Source organism: Morus notabilis, unplaced genomic scaffold (assembly GCF_000414095.1).
Source record: "Morus notabilis unplaced genomic scaffold, ASM41409v2 Scaffold922, whole genome shotgun sequence".
Classification (NCBI taxonomy): domain Eukaryota; kingdom Viridiplantae; phylum Streptophyta; class Magnoliopsida; order Rosales; family Moraceae; genus Morus; species Morus notabilis.
The window spans coordinates 55,650-64,541 of NW_010358078.1; the positions used below are offsets into that span (position 1 = coordinate 55,650).

General features: G+C 33.2%; 1 pseudogene; it reads left to right on the forward strand.

Moving 5' to 3' along the window:
- The first annotated feature begins 306 nt into the window (after positions 1 to 306).
- On the forward strand, positions 307 to 4,892 carry LOC21391428 (annotated as a pseudogene).
- The last annotated feature ends 4,000 nt before the right edge of the window (positions 4,893 to 8,892 follow it).

An 8,892-nucleotide genomic window follows, 5' to 3' on the forward strand; every position in this document is an offset into this window, starting at 1 on the left:
AGCGTGTCATATGGTTCAGATATATCAATATATATATATATATATAATTACATATTTTCTCCAATTTATAAGTGGAATTGTATATATGTATATATATATATATATTTATTTCCTAAAATAGCTTCTTCTGTTCTGTCCTTTTCTTTAAAATTCCTAAATTGTAAGTTATACATTGTTTTCAGAGCGAGAAGAACCAGGAAGAGGCTCTTTTATGTTGTGGGAAAATTTTTTCTCTCGCACATAACATATATATCTGTCCATTTTGAGCTATTTTCTTGGTCTGCATTTATATCTTTTCTTCAAAATATATACTGGGTTTTGATGATTTTTAACTCCTTTTAAGCTTCTCTACTTGAACTGATCAATCAATCGGTAAGAACTCAACAAAGACAGAGAAATACAGAGACAGACGAAAATCATTGTTTTGCGGAGAAATATGTTTGTAAGTCTTCTCTCATAAACAAAGTGTCGTTTTTTTTTTCCTCTTCCACTGTTGAAATCACTAGAGAAAGACTATTTTTTTCAACCAGTCAAGATTCAAATTCATTTTTGCTTAACAACCCATTATTCCCGAAGACTTGGTATTCTTTGCTTTTCCTTTTGATTGTGTGTGTGTGTATTAACAAATTATCAGTGTTAGTGGCTTTAAATGGTCGGTTAGGCAGTCATGCGTTATGTGGTCTTTGAATAAAAGAATAAATATATGAGACCTGGAATTATATTTTTGACGAGTTGAATACACTAAAAGCTCAACTTATTTGCCCCAAAACTGTTTGCTTTGACTCATATCCGTTTTTTTTTTTTTTTTTTTCTTAAAGGTTGTGATATTTTCCTAAAGGATGCAAACCGAGCAACAGATCTTTAGCAGTTAAAATCTAATATTTAAAGGGATGAGTCACATGTTTCACTTGCATTTTTGGGCCTAAGAAAGTTGAGAAAGTCCTTATAGTTTCATGTCCCTGTTGGTTTGATCTTTTATGTTTTTTAAATCGTCTCACATGAGTCCTGCAATAAGGAGGCAAAGGAAGTTATTTTCTTCTCTTCTTGTGGCTTTGAATTCATGCTTGGTCATTGTCAACTTGATTCAATTACAGCTACTACTACTTTTACAATAACAATACTTAATCATCTCTTGGCTTGACAAATGTTTTGCACAAACCCAGATCAGTTCTGTCAAACATTGAAGAAATAACAAGTTGTCCACAAAGATTTCTCAAATGGGTTATGGTAATTCAAGATCTGTGAGGTACATCTCCTTCCTAAATTAACCATATTCTGTTGTTAATTTTACACTACTTTTTCAAAACATTTCAGTTCATCACTTGGTAAGTATTATGATTTAGCTTCTCACTTTCCAGATTCCAAGATGACCTTGAATTGGCACAGCTTCCTAAAGCCAATGGAAAAGAAGAAGAAAAAGATCATGTTAAGCTCAAATACATGATTGATGGGACAAAAATTCCTCAACAAAACACCACATCCAAGAAGGACAATGAAGATAATGAACACAAGGAGGTCTTTGCAAGGAGAAAGACATCCTTAAAGGCCAAAGTTCTGTCCCGAGTCTTCTCCGAGGACTACGAAAGGGTGAAGAGAAAGATACTCGATCCTCGAGGCCCTGCCATCCGCCGGTGGAACAAGATTTTCTTATTTACATGCTTGGTTTCCCTGTTTGTGGACCCTCTCTTCTTTTACTTGCCGTTGGTCCGCAAGGAAGTGTGCATTGATATCGGGATTCGCCTCGAAGTAGCCCTCACTATTGTTAGATCAGTAGCAGACATCTTTTACATTATTCACATTTTCATTAGGTTCCGTACAGCTTATATTGCTCCTTCCTCTCGTGTGTTTGGGAGAGGAGAGCTTGTTATCGACACTAAAAAGATTGCAAGGAGGTATTTGCGCCAAAACTTCTGGATTGAATTATTTGCTGCTCTGCCTCTTCCTCAGGTAGTTTGTAATCTTCTTCTTGTGATGTCATTATCTTTGACATATTTCGTTATACTAAAATATGAAATTTTGGTCTTTGTTTTAGGTGCTGATTTGGATGATTATCCCGAATCTCAGCGGCTCAACCATGACGAACACGAAAAACGTTCTCCGCTTCATCTTGATCTTTCAGTATGTTCCGAGGCTGTTTCTAATATTTCCCTTGTCATCACAAATTGTCAAGGCCACTGGTGTTGTCACAGAAACAGCATGGGCTGGGGCTGCCTATAATCTCATCCTCTACATGCTGGCAAGCCATGTTAGTCAAACTTTTCTGCTTTTCCCCCGCTTTTTCTTGCTTTTCTTTCTCAGTGAAAACTTATTCGTGTGAGAAAATAATAACCCATTTTGATCTATTTATGAGAGAAATATTATAGTTCATAAAAGCAACTTAGACTAAAATTAGACTCATTTATTTTTTCCTTTTAATTGAAAAAGGTTTTGGGAGCTTGCTGGTACCTACTGTCAATAGAAAGACAAGAGGCATGTTGGAGAAGTGCTTGTGACTTGGAAAAACCATTTTGTGAATATGGATACTTTGATTGCCACAAAATTAAAGGCCTTAATAGGCAGACTTGGTTCCCAACTACCAATGCCACAACCTTATGCAATCCAAGAAATAGCTTTTATCAATTTGGCATATATGGTGATGCAGTCACATACGATGTAACAAACGCAACTTTCTTCAACAAATACTTTTACTGTCTTTGGTGGGGCCTCAGAAATCTGAGGTATATATATTTTTCCTTCATTATTGCATAGGCCAATCAATCTCATCTGCGCCCTGAATTTTGAGATCATCGTCACTTTGTCTCATGTGCTTTAAAAACTCTCACTTTGCTCTTTAAATTTTGAATCAGTTTAACTTAACCTCTTCTATTAGAATTTTTGTTGACAACAAATGGAAAAAAAAGACAAGATTACCGCAATTCCCTCTTTAACGAAAGTTCTAACAGAGCGGGTTAAGTGAGAGTGTGAGACTAATTCAAAGATTAATAGGCAAAATGAAAAATTTTAAAGTTTAGGGCCTTAGGCAGCAAACTGAGAATGGACCCTAAAATTCAGGGCACACGTGAGAATAATCCTTATTGCATATGAAGATTTGTTAGAGCTTTATTAGAATAATCATTAATAATCTGCCATCACTCTAATAATAATTTGTGCAGTTCCTTGGGACAAAATCTTTCAACAAGCACATTCGTTGGAGAAATCACTTTTGCAATAATCATAGCAACTGTGGGGCTAGTCCTCTTTGCATTGCTCATTGGCAATATGCAAGTAAGTCCTTTGATGACCACATTGCCCTTCCTAACCGTGCATCAATTGAAGTTACAATATTAACTCTGAATTCTAATCACAAATTTTGATGGCAGACATATCTTCAATCAACAACCGTTCGATTAGAAGAATGGAGGATCAAAAGAACCGATACCGAGCAATGGATGCATCACAGGCAACTACCTCAAGAACTAAGACAATCAGTGCGAAAGTATGATCAGTACAAGTGGGTGGCTACTAGAGGAGTAGATGAAGAGACACTTCTCAAAGGTTTACCTATGGATCTCCGCAGAGATATCAAGCGCCATCTTTGTCTTGACCTTGTTAGACGAGTAAGTTTTTTTCAGTAATTTTGACCTTCACATATAATCTATATGATGTGCTCTTTTTTAATTATTTAGGCATTTTTCACATGGTAATCCATCTTTTGTAGTACTCACCACTTGCCGAATGAAGATTTATAGTATTTAATCCATATTTTGCACCAATCTCATAGACAAACGTTGCTCTAATGAGCGATTTTCACTCCAGTGATAGTCACAAACTGTAACATAACTACAAAATAGTATGAGATACATGATACGTAGCATTGTATTAAATAAAAAATAGTATAGATCAAATAATCGCTAAGAATACAAACCTTTTTTTTTTTTTTTTGCCAATTTGCAGTTGATATCTTATTATTTAATGAACATGATGATTAGGTGCCTTTGTTTGATCAAATGGACGAGAGAATGCTTGACGCAATATGTGAGAGGCTTAAGCCAGCATTGTGCACGGAAGGCACATTCCTAGTGCGTGAAGGTGATCCGGTCAACGAAATGCTCTTCATAATCCGTGGCCACCTAGACTCCTACACCACAAACGGCGGCCGGGCTGGCTTTTTTCCACATCGGCCCCGGTGACTTCTGCGGCGAGGAGCTGCTGACGTGGGCGCTCGACCCGCGGCCAAGTGTCATCCTCCCGTCCTCCACGCGCTCGGTCAAAGCCATATCCGAGGTTGAGGCCTTTGCTCTAGTGGCAGAGGACTTAAAATTTGTGGCCTCACAATTTAGGAGGCTCCACAGCAAACAGCTTAGGCACAAGTTCCGCTTCTATTCCCACCAGTGGAGATTATGGGCCGCTTGCTTCATACAGGCCGCTTGGCGACGCTACAAGAAGCGCAGGGAACTGGCTGAGCTACGGGCCAAAGATAGCCCGACCGTTGCTGAGCCCGAGCCCACGGCCCAACATGCTTCCGGCTTTGCAGTGTACGCAGCGAGGCTTGCGGCGAGCACTAGAAAGCCCGTTGTTAAGCATTCTGGGCCGGACTCTGGGGTTGTGAGCTCGTTGCAAAAGCCGGCCGAGCCCGATTTTTCTGTTTGCGAGGAATAGTGGGTGGGGTCCCAAATCTATGTTTTGGGTTGGGCCGGATTGGACATCGATTTACTCCTCATTCTAGGCCCAATAACAAGGAACGAGATTTAATATTTGAAAAAAAAAAAAAGAAAAACGTAGTTTGTATACAATGGGGAGTATGTTTGAGAACTTGGTTGGGATTTAGTCCACATATAATCAGGAGCTATTAATATTGTAAATTGTAAGATTCAGGTCTCTTGTGTAAATCTTATTCTTTATTTTAGTATGCAATAAGGGTGCTCTATATGACTGTTTAATTGATTGTGATATATTATTGCAAGCTAGTGGAAGCAAATTTTGCCTTTGGTTTGCACACAAGTTTTATTTCTCTTTTTCCTCAATGTTTGCTACTGGTGTTCGTGAAAAGAAAAAAAAAAAAAAGTCGAAGAAGAAGAAGAAGAAGAATTTTCCGCACTTTCATCCGTTGAATCTTTTCGTAAATTTGCTTCTTGAACGATTTATCTCGACAATCTACTCCCAAAATTTTGTAAAGTGTTGTAGATTGTCCCCAAAGCCATTATATGACTACTGAAATTTTGATGTAAGTGTTCTTTTACATGTGAGGTACTCAAACGAAGGCATTTCTAACAAATTTCAATAGCCCGTTATTGATTTTAGGATACTTGGCAATGAATTACAAAATTTAGGGCTATTCTTTTTTATAGAAAAATTAAATATTAAGGAGCAAACATAGTCATTTAATACAAATTCATTGGAAAAAGCACCAAGAACGCAAGAAATAGAAGTGGCGCCTTATCATATATGTGATGGTACAGATATCAGTTTTAAGTTTAGGGAGAAAGAAAAAAATAAGCTAAGATTTGAGATGAATTAAAATTAATAGGTCAATAATTTACATAAGTTAATAAATATATCAAATTATTGTTTACGTCCATAACTTGTCTGGTTATGAACCATAACTTGACAAGTTATTGTCCATAATTCACGATTTTTGTCCATAACCTTATGAACCATAACTTGACAAGTTTGTCCATAACTTATCTGGTTATGAATCATAACTTGACAAGTTATGGCCTATTAATTTCTATAACTAAAAGGTAGCCTATATACTTTCTTAACATTTTCATATTGGCATATTTTCTACTATTTTCGTTAAGTTTATGAGATGAGTAGTTTTTTTTTTTTTTTAGGTTCAAACTTCAAACGTAAAAATCTGGAATCAATCATTTGAAATCTACTCTAATTGAGCACCTTCAATGCAATGCCATATTTAACATGCCAACATTTAGTATTTAAGTGGAAAAAAGACTCTTTAATGTAATGTTATTTATTATGTTAAATTTGTTATAAGCTTTACTTTCTAATAAATTTCTCACCAAGTATAACATATTACAACTTGGCATGTAATTGTTATTGGTTAAAATGTTTATTTTTTCATGTAATCACTGCAACTTTTATATTTTCAAATTATTTTAAAAATAAAAGTTCAATTTTATAACTTTCAAAACTTATTGATTATAAGAACAAGTATATTTAGCATTTCAAATAACATTATGTATTAGTAGCATATCTTACTTTTTAGTGTCAAATATACAAATATCATTAGCATTTGCATTAAAGATAGTATAAGTGTTTGGTAGGTTGCAACCGAGAATATTGGTCAAGCTGAAGTTGGTCAGTGGCCTCAATTTCGGCTTGAAAAATGGAGAATTTATCATTAAGAGTGCATGAGTCTGAACTTTTATTCTTTATTCTTGATAAATACCCTATTATTAGTGTAATTATTTAACTAAAAATGTTATGAATCAATAATAAATGGTAAAAATCATGACTCATACATTTTAAAAAAAATATTTATGCAAGAGTAACTTAGGCCGAATGATTAGAGTCCACACTTGGGCTCCTGTCCCAATGAGTGAATTAGTTATGAAAATTTTTATTTACACCCAAGCTTTTATTAAGGCACTCCAAATTATTTAAAATTTAAAATTATTTTATTTCTAATATTAAAATACTCATATAAGTCCATAAATATCCTTACATACTTCCATCCGATTCTAAGAATGGATTTTTTAAAAAACATTTTCTTTCATTTTCATTTTGGCTAAGATCTTTAAACGACTTTTTTTTCTTTGCTTTTTTTTTTTTTTTTTTTTTTTTTTTTTTTTTTAACCTTTTTTTTTTTTTTTTTTTTTTTTTTTTTTTTTTTTTTTGCTCTTTTTCGTTGGGGGCATTTAGGAGTTGGAAAGTTTTTTCCGTAAGGTGTGTCTGTGAAGTGTACGGTCATCGTATTCGTCTGATGATCATCATCCAAAGAAAAAAAAGACAAAAAAGAAAAAAAGTTGACCAAAAAAAAAAAAAACAGAAAAGAAGAAACAATGTGCGTGTTTGAAATCATTTTTAAAAATAATTTTCATTTATTTTGAGAAGTAAAAAATGAAAATGAAAACGAAACGATGTTGGTTTAACATATGTTTTAAAAACGAAAATGAAAACCGTAAGAATGGTTTTTGTGAATAAATTAAAAAACAGTTAAAAATTATTTTTATTTCTCTATTTTTATTTTTTAGTACTTATTAATAATATTATAATATATTAATTAATAAATACGATTTCACTTTTTTATTATACTCAAAATAATTTTTTAAAAAATCAACTAAACACAATTTTAAAATTAATTTTAAAATAATTCTCAAAATAATCTTATTTTTACTTTTTATTAAAAATAAAAATATTTTAAAATTAATTCTAAACACACACAAGAATCTCAATTATTTTCGTGCTTTGCGCGCTTCACAAGAATTCAAAGAGCTTTGAGGTCTATTGTGCGCAGACGGTCTAAAAGCACGTACAGGTTGAATCAAATGGTATCAGGTCTATAGGAATATTCAGAAAAGCAAAAAAAAACAAAAAAAGTTGAATCAAAAGGTATCAAGTATCAAGTCTTTCGAAGGAATATTAAGAAAAAAAGGAAAATGATGGAACAAAGTTTATTATGTGCGCAGATGCAGTCTAAAAGCTTTCAGCGAAAAAAGATGCAGTCTAAAAGCACAAATACACAAATATAGTGGTTTCAAGTCTTTTAAAGGAAAATGAGAAGAAAAAAAATACGGGGGGTATAAAATATATAAGGGTGTTTGTGGAAACATGTAGGCTTTAAGCATTAAAAGAAAACAAATTCAAATGTTAAATATAGTTTAGAGTGTCTTAATAAAATCATGGGGTGTAAATAAAATTTCCCATAACTTATATTTAAATATAGGAAAACTTTTAAAAATGCAATTAATAAAGTAATACTCTTTTTTTCTACCACTATTATTAAATTTATCTTATATTATTAGTAACTTACAGGTTATGATCACTTCATTTATTTTCTGTAATGATATTAAAATTTTATGTGATGGCATAAATAATAGATCAGTTGAGAAAAATAATGGTTAAACTTAAAATTTTCTCTTAAATATATTTATATAAACAAAGTGTTTGAAAAATAACGGGGTAGATAACAAATGACATGTATCGATGACACAAGAATTCAAATTCAAGTAGTAGCCTAATCTTCCAACTATGCTGAGAAAATTAAACTACGACTTTATCAAAAACAACTATTTACAAAATCAAATTTTAAGCGAAAGATGAAGATAACCTAACTTCTGCAAATAATACATACTAAGTATATCAAAATATTCAGAAGATATCTAGATTCAAAAAATTGATATATCAATTATAATATAATATTGTATCAATAAAAATTTCGTTTTGTTACTTTTTATATTTTTTTTAAAAACTAAAGTTTTGTGTTATTCAATTGTCGTGCTTTATTAATTATGACTGAATGAATTATATATATATATATACATATATATTATACTCTATATTTTTCATTTGGGTTTTTATCAGATAAATATTATCAATAGAGATTTAGTGATTTGAAAAACTATAACATATCCTTGACTATCATATACGTGTGTTCAAATTTAAAAACATAGATAATTATCAACCAATCTCACCCCACGTCGTGTATTATAAATTTGAGGTCATAGACTCACGATCTACGATCACAAACTTGCAAAGCTTGAAAGTAAAAAAGGCTTAGCAAAAATGAAGAGCTTGAGTGCTATAGTACTCCTTGTTTTCTTAGCCGTGTGTGCTCACGAGGCACACTCGTGGCCATGGTGGAAACGAATTCCGCCAGGGCCGCCGTCTCCTCCTGTTGACTCGGTCTCGGCACCGGCCCCGAATGGATCGGACTCCCCACCGGAGGCGCCG